Consider the following 25,346-nt stretch of genomic DNA (forward strand, 5'->3'; position numbering starts at 1 on the left):
GCTCTCCACCCGCTCTGAGACATACAATAAATAGCAGCTAGACTCAAAATCAGTTTACTGAATCAGATCAGTCAGCTATTGCCATTGGTTGCCAGAGGTTACAGTGTATCATTACTGCTCACAAACTGGTTGCTAGAGGTTACAATGTATCATTACCGCTCACTGACTGGTTGCTAGAGGTTACAGTGTATCATTACCACTCACTGACTGGTTGCTAGAGGTTACAGTGTATCATTACCGCTCACTGACTGATTTCTAGAGGTTACAGTGTATTATTAACGCTCACTGACTGGTTGCTAGAGGTTGCAGTGTATCATTACTGCACACTGACTGGTTGCTAGAGGTTACAGCACAGATTACGGCTCACTGATTAGTTCCTAGAGGTTACAGCACATGATTTCTGCTTGTTGATTTGGTTGCTAGAGATTACTGTGGATATGACCTCAGGGGGGCGTGATATACATATCAATGCTGCCGATCCCCACTATTTACATATGAATGGCGGTTATTTACGTGTAGAAACAGTGTTTGCAGGTGAGTCATCTGTACACAACAATAGGGCAGAGCTGGGCAGCATTTGTATCAGTATTTCACACTGAGATGTCAGGACACAGCACAGGACTTAAACCTCAAGGGATGAGGGAATTTAAACCAGGATAGTTGGCAAGTATGAGGAAATTTGTATAGAACGGCAATTTAATGCATTTTTTGTGCCACATCCAGTATTAAAGCTAAGAAACAAAACCCCTAGTGGTGGACTTTTAAGGCACATAGAGAGTAAGGCAGGGCCGTTTTTAAGGCAGGGCAAAAGGGGCAGCTGCCCTGGGCCCTGTCATTGTTGTGGGGCCCAAAGCAGCTGCCCCTTTTGCCCTGCCTTAAAAACGGCCCTGCCTTACTCTCTATGTGCCTTAAAAGTCCACCACTAGGGGTTTTGTTTCTTAGCTTTAATACTGGATGTGGCACAAAAAAATGCATTAAATTGCCGTTCTATACAAAATTTCCTCATTTGTTCTTTGAAAGCAGTCGTCACCTTTTGAAAGTAATATCGCCTTATTTATTCTACCGACCAAAGTACACCGAGACCCAAATTTAAAAACCAAAGAACAGAAATTCACAAATTTTAGCGTTATGATCCTTGGTTTCTTATCGGCTACTAAAAATATACGTATTTTATAAGAATCTTTCTATTCCTATTACACAGAAAGCCAATTAGTTTGATCAATGATAACATTTGATCCATGTAAAGCTAGCTTGTGCTGCCTGTACAGAGTTAAATCTGTTCTCATTTCTGTAAGACTCCCAATGAAGAAGGAAAATTAAACTGCAGATTACTACACAGTTCCTATAAGCTGGAAGTCAGAGAGAAGAATTGTAACATCCAAGAGCTCTGCCGGATTTAGCCGGATTTAAGAAAAGAAAAAAAAAGAAAAAAATCACAGGAATAATTATTTGGCATGAGTTTAGAAGCTTTTATTTTGTTATCCGTCTAAACATATCCAATGAGGATAAATGGAAAGCAATCTTTAGTATGATCAGAGAGGTGCACGGAGTAGAGGATTCCTCTGCTTGCAGCCCAAATAAGCTAAACACAGCACAAAATTACTAAACCCTACTGCCTAATTCTGATTTATTTTTATCTTCAGATCAAGCACATGCTACTGTGTAGTAATTCTCTTCCATCTGCCTTTAATCTGTACCCAACAGAAGCAGCCATCAAAAAAGGCAAAACCGTGCCCGTCCTCATAAACAGCCTTTTAAATAATTTCTCTGCTGTTTTTCAGAGAAACAGTTATCAGCATGTCTTTGGGGTGTACAGACATAACAGAAAAAATATATATATATATATCAGTGCCAGCTCACACCATAACGTGTATGGAGTATGAATCTGTGCTGGCATGCATTGCTAAAATACATTGGGGGGTTATTTTACGAAAAAGGCAACTCCACTTTGCACTGCAAGTGCAAACTACAAGTGCAAACTACAAGTGCAAAGTGCACTCGAAAATTGGAAGTGCAGTCGTTGTAGATCTGAGGGGTAGATCTGAAATGAGGGGAGGCTCTGCTGATTTTATTTTCCAATCATGTGCAAGCTAAAATGCTGTTTTTTATTTTCCTTGCATGTCCCCCTCGGATCTACAGCGACTTTCAGTGCAATTTAAAGTGCACTTTGCACTTGTATTTTGCACTTGTAGTGCACAGGGGATTTGTCTTTTGTAAATAACACCCATCGCAATGCTTATTTATTTTTTTTCCTTTATTTCATTTTTAACCACTTGCCGCCCACCCTATAGGCAAATGACGGCTGCAAAGTGGTTTCAAAATCCTGACCGGACGTCATAGGACGTCCTCGGGATTTTGAGCCGCTGCGCGCCCCCGGCAGCGTGCATCGCGGCGATCGTAGTTGCGGTGTGTCAGTCTGACACCCTGCAACTATAATCTCGGTAAAGAGTTTCCAACGGAGACTCTTTACCACGTGATCAGCCATGTCTAATCACGGCTGATCACAGTGTAAATAGGAAGAGCCGGTGATCGGGTGAGTAGATGAGTAGAGGAGAGCCGATCGGCTGCTCCTCTGGCGGGGGGGGTCTGTGCTGATCGATTATCAGCACAGCCCCCCTGAGGATGCCCACACTGGACCACCAGGGACGCCACCAGACCACCAGGGATGTCCAGCACCAGGTGTGCCACCCTAGACCACCAGGGATGCCAGTGAGTGCCCACAATGGATGCAAATTAGTGTCCACAATGGATGCCAATCAGTGCCCACAATGGGCATCACTGGCTGGCATGCATTATTGTTTGGCACTGATTGGCATCCATCAGTACAAAACAATGCTATACAATGTCGCTTATCAGTGTCCATCCATGCCACCTATCAGTGCCTATCCATGCCAACTATCAGTGCCCACCCATGCCCATCTGTGCCCCCTATCCATGCCCATCTGTGCCGCCTATCCATGCCTATTCATGCTGCCTATCCATGCCACTCCGTGCCAGCTATCAGTGCCAATTTGTGCCACCTATCAGTGCCAATCAGTGCCACCTATCAGTGCCACATATCAGTGCCTATCAATGCCCCCTCATCAGTGCCACTTCATTGGTGCCAGCTCATCAGTGCCCATCAGTGCCGCCTTATCAGTGCCCGTCAGTGCAGCCCCATCAGTGCCCATTAGTGAAGGAGAAAACGTTCTTATTTACAAAGTTTTGAAACCGAAACAAAAAAAACATATTTTTAAAAAAAATTCGGTCTTGGCATCAGTGCCACGTATTAGTGCCATCTGTCATCAGTTATTTGTTTAGCAAAAAATAAAAAACGTAGAGGTGATCAAATACCACCAAAAGAAAGCTCTATTTGTGAAAAAAAAAATTATAAAAATTTCATTTGGATACAGTGTAGCATGACCGTGCAATTGTCATTCAAAGTGCGACAGCGCTGAAAGCTCAAAATTGGTCTGGGCAGGAAGGTGTTTAAGTGCCCGGTATTGAAGTGGTTAAACATTTCTATGTATTGCTGTTTGCAGTGGGTTGTGACGCATTATGTCGTGTACACACCATAGGATTTTCCGACAACAAAATCCATGGATTTTTTCCAACGGATGTTGGCTCAAACTTGTCTTGCATACACACAGTCACACAAAGTTGGTCGGAAACTCCGAACGTCAAGAACGTGGTGACGTGCAACACTTATGACAAGCCGAGATAAATGAAGTTCAATAGCCAGTGCTGCTCTTCTGCTTGATTCCGAGCATGCGTGGCACTTTGTGCGTCGGAATTGTGTACACACGATCGGAATTTCGTTGTCGGAAAATTTGAGAACCAGATCTCAAATTTTGTGTGATGGAAATTCCTATGGAAAATGTGTGATGGAGCCTACACACGGTCGGAATTTCCGACAACAAAGTCCTATCACACATTTTCCATCGGAAAATACTATCGTGTGTACAGGGCATTACAGCGAGTTGGAATGCAACATGTCCTTTTTTTCAGCATGCACCAACGGTACAAGATCATAGTACAAAAGGCAAATTGCCATGTTGTTGGGTTGGGACTGCCTAATGTTGCATACACACGATCGGATTTTCTGACAACAAAACCATGGAATTTTTTCCGAAGGATGTTGGCTCAAACTTGTCTTGCATACACGGTCACACAAATATTGGCCCAAAATTCCGAATGTGGGAACGTGGTGACGTACAAGACATACGATGAGCCGAGAAAAAGGAAGTTCAATAGCCAGTGCGACTCCTTCTGCTTGATTCCGAGCATGCGCGAGCTTTTGTGCGACGGACTTGTGTACACACTATCGGACTTTCCAACAACAAAGTGAAGTTGAAGGAAAATTTGAGAACCTGCTCTCAAACATTTGTGGAGGGAAATTCCGATGGAGCATACACGCGGTCAGACTTTTTCGACAACAAGCTCACATCGAACATTTCCTGTTGCAAAGTCCGACCGTGTGTACACAGCATTAGACAAGACTGCCCAACACAGACCAACCATGCTGATGTAAACAACCACTTGTTGACCCACCCTTTTTCTGACATCTGTTGCTTACAGTAACAAGTTACAATCAGTACATTTTATTTATATATATATATATATATATATATCCCCCGGGGACAGGCAAACACAGATCGCTGTAAACGGCCAATCACAGCGGCCGTTTACAGCGCGATCGGCGTGTCCAATGGGAGGTAATCTCATATGTAAACATATGAGATAATCTCTCAGGCCGCGTACACACGCGGGGACTGTTCGCCCAACTTTGTCCGTCAAACAGTTTCGGCAAACAGTCCGCTCAAAATTAGCATGGACGGACTTGCCCACACACGACGAACGAACAGTTTGCTGAAACCGTGCGCGATGACGTGAACGGCACGTACGACGGGACGCAAAATACGACGTCCTATACACTGCATTATAACTTTCGGCGTGTAAATCCTTTCTGAGCATGCGCGGAACTTAGTTTGACGAACAAGCCTACACACGAGGGGACTGTTCGCTGAAACAAAGTTTCAGCGGACAGTTTTTCGGAATTTCCGAAAAACCTTGTTCAGCGGACTGTTCGCTGAAACTGTCCGCTGAAAGCCCACACACGAGCGGACTGTTTGCCGAAACACTGTTCAGCGGACAAAGTTGGGCGAACAGTCCCCGCGTGTGTACGCGGCCTCAGTGCCGCTCTCCCTCCTCACACAGATAGAGTGTGAGAGGGGAGAGATGAACGGCTGCAGCGGCCGTCAGTGTAAAAAAAAAAAAAAAAAGTAAAAAAAAGTGCCATCCTCCCCCAGTGCCACCTTTTCTGAAGTCGGAACGACCTCAGTAGTGTGCATTAAGATGGCTCTCATTCACTTACATGTAGCGTGACATGAGGCGACTAGGGGCGACCTGAAGTCGGATCGGAGTTGCCCCTGTGTGAACCGGCTCTAAGGGAAAAAACGATACTAGGGTTATGGCATCGAGCTGCAGCCATCACCCCAGTATTTAATATCAAAATCATGACGTACATTTAGAGTTAGGTGGTTGGCAATGTTTTCCTGCTGCACTACATCCAAGCACACAAGGAGTGCAACATACTGTATTGATACTTAGTGGGAAAAGAATAAAGTATGCGGGGCGGACTGACCATTCGACCACTCGGGCACTGCCCGAGGGCCCCGGGCCACTAGGGGGGCCCCATCAGGGTTGCCAGCCTAAGTAAAACCAGGGACAGTATGTAAAAATCTGTGTTTTTTTTACATCTGTCTCTGAAATGTCCCTTACCGACATCCTTTTGGTCTAAAAATCCCAAGATTATAGCTGCCCCACCTCTCTAGTACCGTCTCAGCCAATAGAAACATGTCTGTGTATACTGTGTGTACATGTATGTGTAAACTGTGTGATTGTATACTGTGTGTGTGTATACTGTGTGGCCCCATAATCTCTGATTGCCTGGGGGCCCCATAATCTCCTATTGCCCGGGGGGCCCCATGAGTTGTCAGTCCACCCCTGAAAGTATGGGACAATAGACTTGGGTTATAGCCTACCTCCAGGAAAAATTCACCACTACCAAAGTCATTGAGACTCAATTTTAAAACCAAAGAACAGAAAATCACCAGTTTATCATTATGATCCTTGGTTTCTTATTGGCTACTTTAGTTTTTGATGGACTTGGAAAAAGTAAATACCCATGACTCTGTTGGGGAGATTACACCTCACCTCCTGCCCGGTGACATCAGGACAAGAAAAGACTGACCACTTAGACATGAAAGCACAGACAATAATAATAGACTTGTATGGAGAGAAAGGGGGCGAGAGAACAAAGTCATAGGAATTGGTCCATATTTTTCTCTTTCTCAATAAAAGGGTCTTTCAAGATTTGACGGCAAACATGTTTGTTGGTAATTCTTGATGGATTCTGCTGTTATTGTGAAAAATAAAATTCTTATCCTGACTGTTTCCCAAGGTTTGGCACTCTCATCCTTCTTCTCCATACAAGTTGACCCTTCCAGGCAGTGCTGGGACAAGGTCATTTAGAGCCCAGGGCAAACATGTCAAACTGTGCCACTCCAAGATGTATGAGCATTATGTGTCAGCATAAATCCCCCAACAAAAACACTGAGCACTAATCTGCATGCTTACCCCCTAAGCATAAACTCCCCATATTCCCAGTACAGACCAGCCCATCTGCTGAAATCCCTCTCTCAGCACAAATCTTTGACCCCCCCAATCGCCCAAGCTCAAATGCCACCCCCCAAAAAATTCCCCACTCCTAGCACAAATCCTCTACCCTTAAAATTTCCCCTCCTAGCTGATCGCTGCCTGAGAAAGTGCACTTACATGTGTACATTTCATAAAAATCGCCGTTTTATAGTCCATGACGTCATGCGCGATTGCGCAGTATGGACTTTCAAGCGCAGCATGTATCCTATGCCGCGTGTGTTTTTTCCTGCTTGTCAGAATTGGAATGTACGTGAGATTCTCCTCAGAACGGCACAGAGGAGAAGTCTCGCGATGTAGATATCAGCCTGCTCTTCCTAATACTCCCCCTTGTGATCGAGGCTTGGTTACGACACTACGGCGCATGCGCGAGATTTTGTGAGGGAGTCAAACTAAGGGCGGAAATGACGTCCGCAAAGGATTCTAAAATCAGCAGTAAAAATGGCACGGGCGATACCCGGAAGACAGTGCTTTATAAAACTTCTCAAAAAGGTAAATCTAACGCTCGTTTTTTGGAAGATTTATAGATATTATGAATGCTGATATTAATTATTATACAAACATTTGAAAATTAGAATTTTCTTGGTGGGGTTTACTTCCTCTTTAAAACCCATGTTAGTATGGGTCCCCTTAGAGCAGAGATGTAAATCTCCCCAGTATTACAAGTTTTGACTTTAGTTTAGGCATGTACTGGCCATTGGGACTACCGGGAGTTTCCCGGTGGGCCGATGGCTCAGTGTGCCAGTCAGGTGCAGTCCTGGAGCCGCTCCTCACTTATAGGAATGATCTCTATTTCATTCTCATCACCAAGGAGCAACTGCTGACACTTACTGGAGTGAGGATTAGGCTTTCTGCTCCCTTCAACCTGGGGAGATAGACAGCCAGCAGGCTTTCCTTCCTCTCTCCCCTTATCACTTGTCACTTATCACATGACTAGAGAGAGTAAGAGAAGCTGCCTTCATTCTGGAGAACTGTGAGTACACGTGGGATGGGAAGAAGAGGGGTGATGCCTGATGTAAGAGGACACTGATGGGGACCACTCTGATGTAAGGGGGTGCTGATGGGGACCACTCTGATGTGAAGGGGGTGCTGATGGGGACCCCTCTGATGTGAAGGGGGTGCTGATGGGGACCACTCTGATGTGAAGGGGGTGCTGATGGGGACCACTCTGATGTGAAGGGGGTGCTGATGGGGACCACTCTGATGTAAGTTGGGTGCCGATGGGGACACTTAAAATTAAAGTGGGGCGATTTGGATTAAGTCCAGGGCCAATTTTTTGTCCCAGTCCAGTCCTGCTTTAGATCCACTTTAAGGTAAAGGAATGAGGCTAAATCGCCTCAATCCCCTCCCCCAAAAAAAAATATTCTCATTTCCCAAAGGGTGAAGACTAGATCATCTGTATAAACATGGTCATTTATATTAATAGGAGCCATGTTTTAAGCCTTGCAGACTGGGGTTGGCTCTAATTTCAGAAAGTATTGGCATGATTGTTAATAAAAAAGAAAAGCAGAGACAACTTCCTTGAAGCTCCAATATCACCTGCAGGGGGTTTGCACAGTTACTGTATAACATGCATAACACTATTAATAACGGTTATAAGACCTGTAACTGTTACAAATGCTTTTAGAAGGTCTGAAGATATTTTGTTTCCTTCCAAAATATAGTTATAGCAATTCACTAAAAAAATAATGAATAATGTGGAAATGTTTTTGACTAAATTAAGTTTAAAGGACTTGTAAATGCTATACAGCTGTTAATAATTGGTGTATTTAGAGCTTCTGCAATTACTGATTACATTCTAGGTAAAGGGCAAACACTTAACTGTAATTGTAAATGATCACCTCGTAAAACAACCCATTTTGTTTTAAATATAAATGAAAGGCAAAACATTTTTGTATAGAAATAATAAAAAAAAAAATTCTATATACTTTTTTTGCTCTTTTTATAAGTGATCACATTCCCTCTGTTCTGCATAAGAGCTGGAGGAGGAGAAGCAGCAGCACACTGAGCTTCATAGTGAATGGCTGCGTAGCATGTCAGGACAACTCTGGTCATTGGAGGAGAGCAGGCTGAGTTCCCAGCATGAACTGGGTACTGACCATGGTGCGCTCTCCTGCTTATTATGGTCAGTTTTAAGGGGAAAGCAGAGGGACTGGCAGGAGCACCAGGGATTTCACACAAGGGAAGCAATACAAAGAGAGCAGGATACTTTCTCATACAAAGGAGGAGTTTAAAGCGATTTTAAAGTATCAATTTATTTTCTTTAACCACTTCAATACTGGGCACTTATACACCTTCCTGCCCAGACGAATTTTGAGCTTTCAGCGCTGTCGCACTTTGAATGACAATTGCGCGGTCATGCTACACTGTACCCAAGCTAAATTTTTATCATTTTGATCCCACAAATAGAGCTTACTTTTGGTGCTGTTTGATCACCTCTGGGATTTTTATTTTCTGCTAGACAAATAAAAAAAGGCCGCAAATTTTGAAAAAAACATATTATTTTTTGTTTCAGTTACAAAACTTTGTAAATAAGTTTTTTCCTTCACTGATGGGCACTGACAGGGCCGCAGTGACTGGCACTGATAAGGCGGCACCGATGGGCAACAATGATGTGGCATCAATGAAGTGACACTGATAGGCAGCACTGATAGATGGCCCTGATATGCGACACAGATAGACACTGATAGGTGGTACAAATAGGCACTGATAGGTGGAACGGATTGTCATGGATAGGTGGCACAGATTGGCATGGATGAGTGGCATGGATAGGTGGCATGGATGGGCATGGATAGGTGGCATGGATGGGCATGGATGGGCACTGATAAGCGGCATGGATGGGCACTGATAGGAAACATGGATGGGCATGGATAGGTGGCATGGATGGGCATGGATGGGCACTGATAAGCGGCATGGATGGGCACTGATAGGAAACATGGATGGGCATGGATGGACACTGATAGGCAGCATAGATGGGCATTGTAGTGTACAGTATTGTATAGGGATGGATGCCAATCAGTGCCAAACAATAATGCATGCCAATCAGTGATGCCCATTGTAGGCACTGATTGGCATCCATTGTGGGCACTGACTGGCATCCCTGGTGGTCTAGGGGGGCATACCTGTTGCTGGGCATCCCTGGTGGTCTGGTGGCATCCCTGGTGGTCCAGTGAGGGCATCCTCGGGGGGGATGTGCTGATAATCGATCAGCACAGACCCCCCCCCCCCGTCAGAGGAGCAGCTGATTGGCTCTCCTCTACTTGCGTCTGACAGAGGCGAGTGAGGAAAAGCCAATCACCGGCTCTTCCTATTTACACTGTGATCAGCCGTGATTGAACAGAGACGTCAGAGACTCTTTACCGAGATCGTAGTTGCGGGGTGTCAGACTGACACCCCGCAACAACGATCGCCGCAATGCGCGCAGCGGCTCAATATCCTGATCACGTCATATGACGTCTAGTCAGGATATTAAAACCACTTTACCACCGTCATTTTGCTATATGGCGGGCAGCAAGTGGTTAAAAATAACAAACATGTTATACTGCTCTGTGTAAAGGTTTTGCACAGAACAGCCCAGATCCTCCACTTCTCGGGTCCCTCGCCAGCGCTCCTGGCCCCTCCCTCCTGCCGAGTGCCCCCACAGCAAGCAGCTAGCTATGGGGTCACCTGAGCCGAGCCACTGCTCTGTATGTCCATTCAGACACGGAGCTGTGATTCAGCCCCGACCCTCTCTCTCCTTATTGGCTCACTGACTTTGAATGACAGCAGCGCGAGCCAACGGTGCCACACTGCTGTCTCAGTCAAAGAGAAGGGAGGGTCACGGGCAGCCAAGACTCTCCTACAACATTGCTGGATTGAGATGGGCTAAGGTAAGTATTAGGGCGGCTGAGGGGAGCTGCTGCACACAGAAGGTTTTTTTTATCTTGACCACTTACGAACCGTTTTATGGTGGCTGTTTGAAGGAGGATATCGTTGTTGTGGCAGCAGCTAACTGCTATAACCCCAGTATCCTCTTCTTCAGTGGGCGGTCTGCTACAAGATAAAAGTGGTCTCTGCCTCAGATTCACCACGAGATCACTTCCATCTCCATACAATTGCTGGGCGGAAGCGACAGCTCTTAAAGGGCCATTTTTTTAAAATGATTTGTTTAAATTATATACCGTATATACTCGAGTATAAGCCGAGATTTTCAGCCTCTTTTTTGAGGCTGAAAGTGCCCCCTCGGCTTATACTCGAGTCGCCGCTGTCTGACTGCTCGATCAGCGTATCGAGCAGACAGACGGCGGACATTAATTTTCAAAAGCCGCGCCTCCTTCTCCGCCTCCGCCTGTGATAGGCGGAACACTGAATTTCCCAGCAGTCAGTGTTCCGCCTATCACGGACATCCGCTCATTCTCATACTACGGACGAGTATGAGAGGATGTCTGTGATAGGCGGAACACAGGCTGCTGGGAAATTGAGTGTTCCGCCTATCACAGGCGGAGGCGGAATTTTGAATTGTAGAATGGCCGCCGAGAAGAGCGGCGATCCATCGGCACGGGACGGAGGAGGCACGGCACGGCACGGGACGGAGGAGACACGGGACGGAGGAGGCACGGCACGGGGGAGGCACGGCACGGGACGGAGGAGGCACGGCACGGGACGGAGGAGGCTCGGGACGACGGCGGCTCGGGACGGAGGCTTGGGACACAGGTAGGCTGGACACACACACAAGGCTGCACGGAAACACACACACACACACACACACACACACACACACACACACACACACACACACACACACACACAGGGATGGATGGATGGATGGATGGATACACACACACACACACACACACACAGGGATGGATGGATGGATGGATGGATACACACACACACACACACACACACACACAGGGATGGATGGATGGATGGATGGATACACACACACACACACACACACACACACAGGGATGGATGGATGGATGGATACACACACAGGGATGGATGGATGGATGGACACACACACAGGGATGGATGGACGGACACACACACAGGGATGGACGGACACACAGGGATGGACAGCCATGTCTCACCCTCGGCTTATACACGAGTCAATAAGTTTTCCAGTTTTTTGGGGGTAAATTGGGGGCCTCGGCTTATACTCGGGTCGGCCTATACTCGAGTATATACGGTATATATATATTTTTTTTTTTATTGCATTTTAGTCTAAATATGAGATCTGAGGAATTTTTTACCCCAGATCTCATATTTAAGAGGACCTGTCATGCTTTTTTCTATTACAAGGTATAATAAATAAATAATAAAATAATAATATATTTTTTTTTAAATGCGCCGCATTCCGCTGAGCTCGCGCGCAGAAGTGAACGCATACGTGAGTAGCGCCCGCATATGAAAACGGTGTTTAAACTACACATGTGAGGTATCGCCGCGATCGGTAGTACAAGAACAATAATTATAGCCCTAGACTTCCTCTGTAAAACATGCAACCTGTAGAATTGTAGAAACGTCGTCTATGGAGATTTATAAGGGTAAAAGTTTGTCACCATTCCATGAGCGGGTGCAATTTTGAAAAAAAATGGGCTAATTTTACTGTTGTCTTATTTATTTAAAAAAAAAAAAAAGAAGTGTGCTTGTAAGACCGCTGCGCAAGTACGGTGTGAAAAAAAGTATTCCAATGACTGCCATTTTATTCTCAAGGGTGCTAGAAAAAAAAACCCAATGTATAATGTTTGGGGGTTCTAAGTAATTTTTTAGCAAAAAAAAAAAAACTGTTTAAACATGTAAACATCAAAATCTCAAAACGAGGCTGGTCCTTAAGTGGTTAAAGCATAGAAGAATGCATTAAGATAAAGAACCTTCTGACTTTACAACCACTTTAAGTGCATGTGCACAAAGTTACCAGCTTCTGACAGATCGCCACTATGCCCCCCGCACAAATACGGCCAAAAAAAGTAATGATGCGGGCACTGTGGAGTAGTTCATCCTCAGACTTCACTGCAGAAGCACTAAGGGCCGGTTCACACAGCGGGCGATGCGAGGCGACACGACTCGCCTCGCCTCGCTCCCGCAAGTCGCCCCCGTTCTGTACAATGGAACCGTTCTGAGAGGAGCGACTCGAGTCGCTCCGACTCAGAAAAAAGGTTCCTGTACTACTTCTGGGCGACTTCGGGGGCGACTTGCATTGACTTCTATACAGAAGTCCTCTGCAAGGCGCCGCTGAGGTCGCCGCAGGTCGCGGCGAGGCAAGTCGGAGACGCCTCGCCGCGCCTGCAGTGTGAACTGGCCCTAAGTCCTTTAAGCCCTTCTCCCAGTAGCTACCTTGCCCCCCTCCAAATACTCTTTTTTACATTAGAAATTAGAAAACTGGAAGGCTAGAGGAACAGGATAAGCTGAACTGCTGAGATTACTATTTCAGATTTTCTGCTGCAAGTTTTGAGGACAAGTTTCTTCGCAGTGCCTGCAACTACAGGGGACATTGAAGGTTTGCTGCAAGCTAAGAATGTATAAATGTATGAACTGAAATATTGTCTGGAGCCTGCATGCCGAAAAATTAGAATTTTTCTGCAAGAAAAAGTGTTTGCTGTAGAAATCCCATTAATTCTTAGCCCTTGTACACACGGTCGGACATTCTGACAACCAAATCCATTGGATTTTGTCTGATGGATTTTGTTCGACGGATTTTGTCTGAAACTGTTGCATACACACGGTCGGACAAAGTTCCGACAACCAAATCCGTCTGAGTAATTCCGACGGATTAATTCCGGAAGAGCTCCAGAAGTGATGTTGCATACACACGGTCAGACTAAGTTGTCGGAAAATCCGATTGTACATAACGTGATGACGTTATTTCGTTACGACGGGACTACGTTCAGGCTAGTAGCCAATAGCTTTGGTCTAGGAATTTGATCTGAGCATGCGTGGCACTTTGTCCGTCGGAGTAGGCTACACATGATCGGAGTATGTCCGATCGGAGCATTTTGCCGGAAAATTTTACGGACAAGTTGGAAAACTCAGACGGAAACAGTCCGATGGAGACCACACACAGTCGGAATATCCGACAAAATGGTCTGATAGGACACATTCCGTCGGAATCTCCGACCGTGTGTACAAGGGCTAACAGTATTTGTTCAGTTCATATCTGTGTGCTACAGTTTAATGTAAATGGGTTCTTACTGAGACCCCTAAATAGGCCTAACAGACCTTCAGTAGTACTCCAACCACTTTACATCTTTATTGTTACCTAGATAAAACTTTCTAGGCTTAGGCTGACCAAATACAGGTTAATTTTTTTAGATGTTTTTCAAAGCTGCTCAAAGAGTACACAAAAAAAAATACTTTTTAAAGGGAGCTTTCCGTTCCCCAAGCATGTGACACCTTCATAATGGTCTGCATCATGTGTTTCATGCACTTTCCTCCTTTCTCCAAATTTTGCAGCCTAAGCAGAGCCTAACAATGCACATGACAAATAGAAACACATACTGCGATTAGACTTTTTTTTTCCCTCTCTAGCTACTGGCAATTCCCCAAACTTACTGTAGCAACAGGAAATTGTGTTTAGTCTGATCCTTGTTAATAATCCACATGATTTCACTAAGCGTAATTAAAACCTGCAATTAATATGATTGACCCGCTACTGAAATTCCCGCGTTTTTGTTTTTTTCTAGAATGACTGGCTCAGCCAATGGAATTCCAATATTTGTCCATTTTGAAATAAAATATTTAAAGCAGCGGCACTTGGTTTAACTTTAGCCGCGTACACACGGGCGGACTGTCTGGCCAACTTAGTCCGCCGAAACACATTTCAGCGGACAGTCCGCTCGTGTGTGGGCTTCAGCGGACTTTTTCAGCGTGCAGTCTGGCGGACTAAGTATTTCGGAATTTCCGTAATACTGTCCGTCGGACTCGCATTTCGGCGGACAATCCGCCCGTGTGTATGCCAGTCCGCCGTACTTTTGAAATGAGCGGACTTTTCTCCGCCGACTTCTTCTGTCGCCACCGCCGCCGCCTTCCGTTCTTCTTCTTCTTCTTCTTCTTCTCCAGGAGATGTTGCCTCGACGATCTCTCCGGCCGGAATGCCAGGGACGCACTGCGCGGCCACTTATATGGGGACAAGGGGCGGTGTCACATGGCTTTATGTCACATGGGTTGGTCACATGGGTTGATGTCACATGGGGACTATGACATCGTAAGGGGGCGGGGTCACCATGTGACACCAACCCATGTGACATAAAGCCATGTGACACCGCCCCTTGTCCCTATATAAGTGGCCGCGCAGTGCGTCCCTGGCATTCCGGCCGGAGAGATCGTCGAGGCAACATCTCCTGGAGAAGAAGAAGAAGAAGAAGAAGAACGGAAGGCGGCGGCGGCGGCGACAGAAGACCGGGCCACCGCCTGTAAAAGAGCTATAAGAAGGCGCGGTGGCCCGGCAGAAGAACCGAAGAGGGGGACAAGACCCCCGAAGTCGGGAGAAGAGGCCGGTGGCGAGGAAGAAAGCCGGACTCCTCCGCTAGCAAAAGAGCTACAAGAAGATAGCGGAGGAGTCCGGCGAGAAGACCCCCGAAGACAGAAGACCCCCGGAGCTGTGCAATAAAGTATTTTATCTCGTGTGTTGTGTTTTTTTTTGGTACTTTTATTTTACAGGTGAATGGGTAGGGGTACATTGTACCCCATACTCATTCACATAGGGTGGGGGGTCGGTATCCGGGGGCCCCCTTATTAAAGGGGCTCCCGGATTCCGATAAGCCCCCCGCCCGCAGACCCCGACAACCAACGGCCAGGGTTGTCGGGAAGAGGCCCTTGTCCTCATCAACATGGGGACAAGGTGCTTTGGGGTGGGGGGGCCGCGCGGCCCCCCCTTCCCCAAGGCACCCCCCCATGTTCAGGGGCGGACTGACAACTAATGGGGCCCCCGGGCAATAGAAGCTCATGGGGCCCCCTTGGGCGCCACACCTTGCCAGGGAGACAAGAGGGGGAGCACACAGGGGGAAACTGGAGGGAGAACGCACACACACTCACACAAACACAGGGAGACACACACACACAGGTGGACACTCACACACCACACACAGGGGGACACACTCTCACACAGGGAGACACACACACGGGGACACTCACACACACACCACACACGGGGGGGGGGACACACGGGGATACACTCACGCACACACACACACAAGGGGACACGCACACTCACACACACACACACACACAGGGGGACACACTCTCACACACACACACACACACACACAGGGGGATACACTCACACACACACACACAGGGGGATACACTCTCACACACAAAAACACACAGGGGGATACACGCTCACACACACACACAAAAACACACAGAGGGATACACGCTCACACACACACACAAAAACACACAGAGGGATACACGCTCACACACACACACAAAAACACACAGGGGGATACACACACACACACACACACACATACGGGAACACACACACACACACATACGGGGACACACACACACACATACGGGGACACACACACACACATACGGGGACACACACACACACGGGGACACACACACACACACACACACACATACGGGGACACTCACACACACATACGGGGACACTCACACACACACATACGGGGACACTCACACACACACGGGGACACTCACACACACATACGGGGACACTCTCTCTCACACACACACACACACACATACGGGGACACACACACACACATACGGGGACACTCACACACACACACATACGGGGACACTCACACACACACACACACACATATGGGGACACTCACACACACACACACATACGGGGACACTCACACACACACACACACATACGGGGACACTCACACACACACACACACACACATACGGGGACACTCACACACACACACACACATACGGGGACACTCACACACACACACACATACGGGGACACTCACACACACACACACACACACACACACACACACATACATACGGGGACACTCACACACACACATACATACGGGGACACTCACACACACACACACACACACATACGGGGACACTCACACACACACACACACATACGGGGGACACTCACACACACACACACACACACACACACACACACACACACACACACACACACACATACGGGGACACTCACACACACACACACACACACACATACGGGGACACTCTCACACACACACACACACACACACACACACACACACACGGGGACACTCACACACACATACGGGGACACACACACACGGGAGGGCACAGGGGGACATACACAGGGGAGGACACACACAGGGGAGGACACACACACACACAGGGGAGGACACACACACACACAGGGGACACACACACAGGGGGGACACAGGGTTGGGGGGATCCGGGGCCCCATGCATCTGTACCGCCACCCCCCCAGAACTTGTAGCAGGCCCAGGCTTTACTTACCGGCGGATGCCGATAATACTTTTAACGGCGCAGCTCCCCGCCGGCCCCTGCACTCTTCTGCTGTGCCCGTATCTCATGCCGATTACAATATGGCTAACTCCGCGCTGCTCCCCGCCGGCCCCTCCTTCCCTCCCGTCCGTCCCAGGTGCTTGTACTGTATGCGTTGTGGCATCACCTGGGACGGACGGGAGGGAAGGAGGGGCCGGCGGGGAGCAGCGCGCCGTATTGTATTCGGCATGATCGCGGCATGTGTTACGGGCACAGCCGCTTCAAGTGGTCTCTCATGTGGCCGAGACCGGGCCCCTAATGACCTCGGGCCCTCGGGCGGCGCCCGAGTGACCGACTGGTCAGTCTGCCCCTGCCCATGTTGATGGCACGCGGCCTGGTACGGTTTAGGAGGGGGGCGCTCGCTCACCCCCCTTTCCTGGCCGGCCGGGTAGCGTGCTCGGACAAGGGTCTGTTGTGGACTTGGGGGGGACCCCCACGCCGATTTTTTTCGGCGTTGAGGTTCCCCTTTAAGTCCATACCAGGCGGCGGGGTCAGCGACGTCTCCTTCGCGGGCCCCGCCTACCTGGAGACGCGCTCGAAATGAGCGGACTTTCCTCCGCGTGTGTGGGCGAGTCCGTTCATTTCAAAAGTAGGGCGGATAGTATGGCGGACTTAGTACGCCGTATTAGTCCGCTCAAAAAGTGGTGTGTGTGGTCAAGTCCGTTCATTCGAAAGTATGACGGACTGTCCGTCGGATTGTCTGACGGACTAAGTTGGCCAGACAGTCCGCCCGTGTGTACGCGGCTTTAGAGATACTGGCTACCACAAGAATGCTCTATTTCACCGCTTTAAATTCAAGATTTAACATATTGCATCTCCATTAAATTAAAGCCCGAGAAACAATTTCCCTCGCCAACACATGCAGTAGCAGTGCCCGCTGTATAAACTGTATGTAGCTTCAGCAGGTATACAGCAGGGGTCTCCAAACTTTATGAACAGCGGGCTAGTTTACTGTCCTTTAGAGGACTGAGGGGGACGGTGTGAGTAGAAAGTGCCCTTACATCAGTGTGAGTAAAGAATACTCCATCATTGGTATCAGGGGAAGGAATGGTGGCCCATTGTTATTAGGAGAAGAAATAGTGCTCCATCAATGGCATCATTGGGAGGAATAGTACCCCGTGAAGGAACAGTGCCCCATCATTGGTGTCAGTGGGAGGAATACTGCCCCATCATTGGTATCAGTGGGAGGAATAGGGCCACACTGTTGGTATCAGGGCAAGGAATAGTGCCCCACAATTGGTGTCAATGGGAAGAATAGGGCTTTGCATAGGGCTTTGCAGTAGGTGTCAGTGGAAAAAATAGTTCCCATTGTTGGGATCAGTGGTAGGAATAGTGCCCTATTATTGCTATCAGTGACAGGAATTATGCCCCATTGTTATTGCAGAAAGAATAGTGCCTTATATCAGTGGGAGGAATAGTGTCCCGGCCTGATAAAGGCAAGCAAAGGGCCACAGTTTGTGAACCATTGGTATACAGCATTGTCTTCTGGTAATGGGACATGAACTTCCTGTTTTGCTTCTGGAACAAAATCAAGTTGGGTTGAGTGCTGCTCATCATGAATTCAGAGAAGACTTTGTATTTTATGAATCAAATGGCTGAAGTGGGAATCATGATGTCATCCACTTGTCTCTTCACCTCAGCCAATCAGAGGAAGCCTTGCATTCATTCATAAAAATACAAAGCTTCCTATGAATGGCCAACCAGTGCTCAGCCCAACTCAACTTTGTTCTAGGAACGGGAAGAGAAGTTCACATCCTAATGCCAAACCACAGTGCTGTATATTGTATATAGCTGATGCTACATACCGTTTATACAGCGCACATAGCTGCTACATGTGTTACTGAAAGTGTCCCATTGGGGAGATTTCCTTTCACTTCCTGTCCCATAGCCAAAACAGGAAATGAGAGAAAATCCCTCTAAAGTGAGGGAATCCTGGATGTCACTAGGGTCACCAGAACTAGTGTCCCCATTGGAAGCTATCCCCACTAATTCTGTTAAGGGGACAACCTAAAACTCGTGAGTTTATTTTTAATTTCACTTTCAATGATAATTGTGAGTTACCCTAATGCCGCGTACACATGCCTGAACTTTCTGGCAGACTAGGTCCGACTGAATCAGTCAGCCGGACAATTCGATCATGTGTGGGCTATTCCGATAGTTTTTCATAAAAAAAATCAGACGGACCTAGAAATAGAACATGTTTCAAATCTCTCCGACGGACTCAATTCCTATTGGGAAAACTGTTCATCTGTATGCTGGTCTGACAAACCAAATACAACGCAAGGGAAGCTATTGGCTACTGGCTATTGAACTTCCTTTTTTAGTCCCGTCTTACGTCATAATGTTCAAAATGAATGGACTTTCAAATGGACTTAAGCCTCATACACACGATTGGACTTTGTACAGGCTTTCCCGTGGATTTTTGTAAAAATGGCGTGGGCCGTAACTTGTATTGCATACACACGGCAGGACTTTTTCAGCCAACTTTCACCAAATCACATGGTTTTTCTGCTCTTTACCACCACCTTTGGTCAACTTCTCTATTGTTGTCTGATCTTTTGCATTGGTTCTGAGCATGTGTGTACTTTGTACCAGCGGCGGCCAGTCCATAGGGGTGCCCAGGCGCTGCCCCCCCCCCTCCTGTAGTCGCAGAAAAAAAAAACAGCCCCTTTAAGACATTTAAAAAAATAATAATTTAACATAGTGCACTGTGGCGCCGGTCACATTGCATCCATGGCGCTTCCTTTGCGGGTATTTACCCGCCTTGCGGCGCAATGCAGAACGCCAACTAGCTTCCGCCCGTAAAATCACTGTGATTCTACAGGCGGGAGCCTTGTTGTTCAAACCCAGCCAGGTCACTTCCGGGTTTCCTGAAGCAGCCGAAAGCCGGAAGTGCCGTCGGTGGCTCCGTTCCTCAGCCCGAGCGGAGCTGCAGTAAGGTGAGGGAATGTAAATGTTCTCTCTAAGGAAAAAAATTATTTAATTACACTCACATCTATTATAAAATGCACCCCTTTACTCAGAGTCTGAGTCACATTGTGCAGGAATATGTGAGCCATTTTAAAATGTTTTAGAATATAAAATTAAGCAGGATTAACATAACAATGCTTGCAGTTGCAGGAGGAGATGTAATGTACATGCCATGCGGTATTCTTATCAGCAAAGTGCAAACAAAGTAAATGGTCTGCTGCTTGTTACTCGAAAGTAATTTGCTGGCAAAGACTAAATGATTTTGCTTGGTATAATTTGTGTGGCTTGTTGGGTGCTCTGTGCTAATAACATACATAGGGGAGTGTGGAGCATTTTTACAAACCTATTTTGCATTTTAGTGTAAATATGAGGGGTGTGGTTTATGAGAAGTGGGAGGGGTCAAAACTGATGGGCGGAGTCTGCCCCCCCCCCCCATCCAAAAACGTCACCAGCCGCCACTGCTTTGTACAAAAGTCCTATGGTTTTCTGTATGCAAGATCAGACTTTGCTCCATTGGACTTTTGTTGCCGGAAAGTTTGTCCGTTCGCACAGCCAACAAAAGTCAGATGAAAACCAAAAAGGTTTGTCCGATGGAGCGTACACACGGTCGGATGTTGCCTTAAAACAGCTAATTTGCATGTTTGTTGTCAAAAATTCTGATCGTGTGTACGGGCCTTTAGTCTGTTTGTGTGTGGCCAAGTCCGTTCATCCGAAAGTCTGTCAGAACTCCGCCGAAAAAGACCGTCGGACCTAGTCTGCCGGAAATTCCAGTTGTGTGTATGCAGCATAAGACAGGGAGTTTAATAATGACCAGATCAATAGCTAAAAATAAAGGAATAAAAGCCTAAAAAATGATTGTAGTCACCACATTTAGACCCCTTTCACACTGGGGCGCTTTGCAGGCACTACAATGCTAAAAATAGCACTTGCAAAGCACCCCAGTGTGAAAGGGGCGCTTTGCAGGCGCTACAAAGCTAAAAATAGCGCCTGCAAAGCGCCCTGAAAGAGCTGCTCCTGTCTCTCCAATGTGAAAGCCCAAGGGCTTTCACACTGGAGCAGTGCGCTAAAAAAAGTCCTGCTTGCAGCATCTTTGGAGCAGTGTAGGAGCGGTGTATACACGGTTCCTTCACCGCTCCTACCCGTTGAAATCAGTGGACAGTGTGGCTATAGCCGCAGCGCTTTGTGGGTGGTTTTAACCATTTCGCGGCTTGTTTTAACCCTTTCTCTACCGCTAGTGGGGGCTAAAAGTCCCTACTAGTGGCCGAATAGTGCCGCAAAATTGCCGGTAAAGCGCCGCTAAAATTAACGGCACTTTACCGCCGATGCACCCGCCACCCCCGTGTGAAAGGGGCCTTAAGGATTGGTAAGCAGTAATATATTAAATTCTTGTTTTGGGGATTAATATCGCTTTAAGTAAAGTAATACATTTGTCTTTATGTGGCTACAAGCATTTCTGTATACCATTGCACCTTATTTATCAAAGACAACACAGACAGTTCATGTTACAACACTTTGATAAAGGATGAAGATCTTAAAACACTACTGCACTAAAGCCGGCCATACATGATTCTTTTTTTTTTCACCGGGTTACAAAAAATAAAAAATAAATACAAGAGCCGATTCCCCCATGCACATATTGGATATGGAGGGGGGAATCCTTCCTGATGAGCTATTGTATTCGGACAGTTGGGAGGCTTCCCTGCCATCAGAATACAATGGAACATAGAATATGGCTTTAAAATGGAACCAGTGTGTGGTCAGCAGAGGGGCTCTCATTAAAAAAAAAGCTGCTTCCAAGTGGATTCTTCAGGAAGGTTTATTTATTAATTTATTGATTTATTAATTTATTGATTAATTTATTAATTTATTGATCATGAAAACAAGTTAAAATACCATCAACGTGTCAACACCATCAGTAAAACAGTATGCTCTGGGCTGAAGCAATGCACACAGATCTCACACACTGTGTACTGCACATCTTTTCCTGATAAAGTGGCCACTAAAGAGCCACAAAATGCTCTGATGGTGTTTTAACTTGTTTTCGTGATCAATACCAACCTTCCTGAAAAATCCACTTGGAAGCATTTTTTTATTTAATGGGTACCTTTGCTCACACTGATTTCATTTCGGGGCCTTATTCTATCTACCATTGTTCAACTGATATGATTTCAACCTAGCGTGGTGCAAGAATTTCCGGAAAACCATACGAGCATCGAGTATGACCACCCACACTCTACATGGAGACAGTCATATTCTCCGCCTGTGCTAAAATAGGTTGCTTGACCCTAGGACAGGTATTCAGCAACCTTATGAATGTGAATGTTTTGTTGTTGTAAAATTTGAGGACCTGCTCTCAAACATTTGTTGGTGGAAATTCCGCCAACAAACGTTCTATGGAGCATACACATGCTCGGACTCTCCGACAACAAGCTCAGATCCAACATTTGTTGTTGGAAAAAAACGAACGTGTGTACAGGGCATTAGGGTTAGGGGTTTAATTGCATATTTTATGTATTTGTTTACATACAGAATATTAGATTTTTTGTTGTGTATATATACCGGTGTATATATATATATATATATATATATATATATATATATATATATATTTATTTATTTTTTTACCTGCCTATTATCTGTTTTGCGATGGAATACATTTCTCAAAGATGTTTTAATTGATATATTAACATAGTTACAAAGTTAAAAAAGATGCATTTCTATGAAGGTTTACCCCTCTGCATATTTATTTTTGTATGAAATGGTTTAGTATATTTCGATACAATCCAGTCCAGGGTCCAGGCTGTGCTGTTGTATTTTCATCTGACTCATAAGTCATACACGCTCTAGGTATAATATATCTTTATGTTTCATGAAAGGGAATAGTACTTCCAATAAAAAAAAGCTTATATTTGAATTGGGTGTAACATTAGAAATAATATGTACCCCCTCGCCATAATAGAAGTCAATTCACATTTGAAATCAAAATGTAGAAAACCCATGGCCATGTGTGCCCTATCTCCTCTATATATTGTGCTTACATAATGCCTTTGAGACCAATTTCATCAAAGCATTCAGAGAGCATTCAGATGAGAAATAGTTGTGCTCATTGTTTTTTTTTGTACTGATTTTCAAAACAAGGTCGCATCTACTAAAACATATCAATATTATATTTTTGCCATTCACAACTGCCAGGAAATCCATATTACAGTGAGAAAAAAAAATAATGGAAATTAGGTCTTTAATGCAGATTTTTGAAAAGACTAATCCTTTAAAATTAGTTTTTGTATATTTGCAGAAAGGATGAAGGATCAGTAGTTTGCTTTGTCCACATGTGGTCCTGTGGGTGTATTTGTATTGTGTACTACAGTACATAATGGTTGCCACTGGGGAGAAAAAATGGCAATTCAAAGCCTCGAACAAGCACGGTTCCCAATCAAAATAATAAATAAAACTGACAAGTGGTGTATTCATCTTAAGAAATATTAATTGTGATGTAAATGAATGCTTGATATATCAACTCTTTTTTAACAGACGCTAAAGTCCTTGTATATCCAATTTTCCTATATTTTCAACTTTTCAATTTTCCTGTATGTTAACTTTTCTTTACTGTTGTTTAAATATATATGTCAATATATATATATATATATATATATATATATATATATATATATATATATATATATAAATATATATAAGGGAACTATCTCTCTCTCGCTCTCTCTCTCTCTCTCTATATATATATATATATTTTTTTTTTTTATATATATATTTTATATATGTATATTTTACAGCTGAAATTGAATAAAGGGTTATACTTTTTATAGAGAAATATATATAAGAATAAGATATAGAAGAAAAGGCTGTTTTTCACTTACTTTTAAAGTGAATATGACATTCACCTAGCGTTCATTGCAGGTGAGTCTTTGATAATGTGTTTTAAATTACAATGGTTGATTTACCTGCAGTGAATGTTTGATAAATGTCATATTAATAGCTTTATATATCTATATAAAATAAAAACAATAAAAAAAAATGTATTATGTGTTTATGATATATTGTTCTTCACAGTTTTTTTTATGTCAAATAGCTTTATATATATATATATATAGATTCTATCTAGATTTCCTCCCTTCTAGATTGTAAGCTCTAAGGAGCAGGGCCCTCTGATCCCTCCTGTATTGATTTGTATTGTAAGTGTACTGTCTGCCCTCATATTGTAAAGCGCTGCACAAACTGTTGGCGCTATATAAATCCTGAATAATATATATATATATATATATATATATATATATATATAGGACTCTAGATGTGATTTATTGCATGATGTAAAGGATAAGGAATCCTTCACTATGAACTGTATGGTGGAACACTTTATTCTATAGCTGTGAACATCATCATTCATATTTTGAACAGAGCACATAAGGAGTTAGAAAACTGGCTGGGTAAGAACAAATTCCTACCTCATCCTGGCGTCTCTGAGGGTCTTAACGAACTGACAGTCCTGAAAGGGTTCTTGTTGGAGCGGCAGCAGAAAGAATCATTTAGAATCAGCAAGGGTCCGAGACCCCATGCATGGTTGACAGACGTGCCGGAGGGTAAATGTGTACTAGTGTCACTGAGGCTCCAATCCTCTGCGGAAGGAGGTCACTCACTAATCTGTCTCAATGTCAACCAGAATTACCACCAGATGATTTAATCAGTGGACCAGCAACCAGAAGCACATGGCCACCGCAGGGTTAATCTCACTTTTGGCTTTGTGTTCAACCCTCTGCGTTGTCGAGGTGAAAGGTGCAAGTATTATCATATAAACATGTTAAGATATCATAGTATGAGAGCAGAAACATGTTGGGAACTAATAACCATTATCATTCATATGAAGTTTCTATATATATTTTAAAGCCTCCAGTGCACACTATTGGGAGTTTGGTAACCAATTTTGAGAACTGTTTTTTTTTTTTTTAAATCCAGTATTTAATTTTCTTTGAAAAAATAAATATAAAAATTATTACTTATATTTAAAATGCTGTCAATTACATAATCGGGGGGGGGGGGGGGGGGTGGGGGGTGTTGTTATTGAATTGACCCAAAATTTACCCAACATTAGCCCAAATAGTTTCCAATTTTTCAACCAAGATTTAATTTTACACATGCATTCGATTTATAATAGCTGTTTTCAACAATTA

General features: G+C 45.1%; 1 protein-coding gene across 1 annotated transcript in view; it reads right to left on the reverse strand.

The window, feature by feature from the left end:
* LOC143934479 (G protein-activated inward rectifier potassium channel 4-like) overlaps positions 1 to 24,787 on the reverse strand; it is a 119,845-nt gene extending 95,058 nt beyond the window's left edge. The window contains exon 1 of the mRNA XM_077458137.1: positions 24,624 to 24,787. The gene's annotated coding sequence lies outside the window, so the exon portion shown is untranslated. The remainder of the gene's footprint in view (positions 1 to 24,623) is intronic.
* Positions 24,788 to 25,346: the final 559 nt, after the last annotated feature.

The sequence above is a fragment of the Lithobates pipiens genome, unplaced genomic scaffold (assembly GCF_037356315.1).
Source record: "Lithobates pipiens isolate NorthernLeopardFrog02 unplaced genomic scaffold, aLitPip1_a1.2 Scaffold_27, whole genome shotgun sequence".
Classification (NCBI taxonomy): domain Eukaryota; kingdom Metazoa; phylum Chordata; class Amphibia; order Anura; family Ranidae; genus Lithobates; species Lithobates pipiens.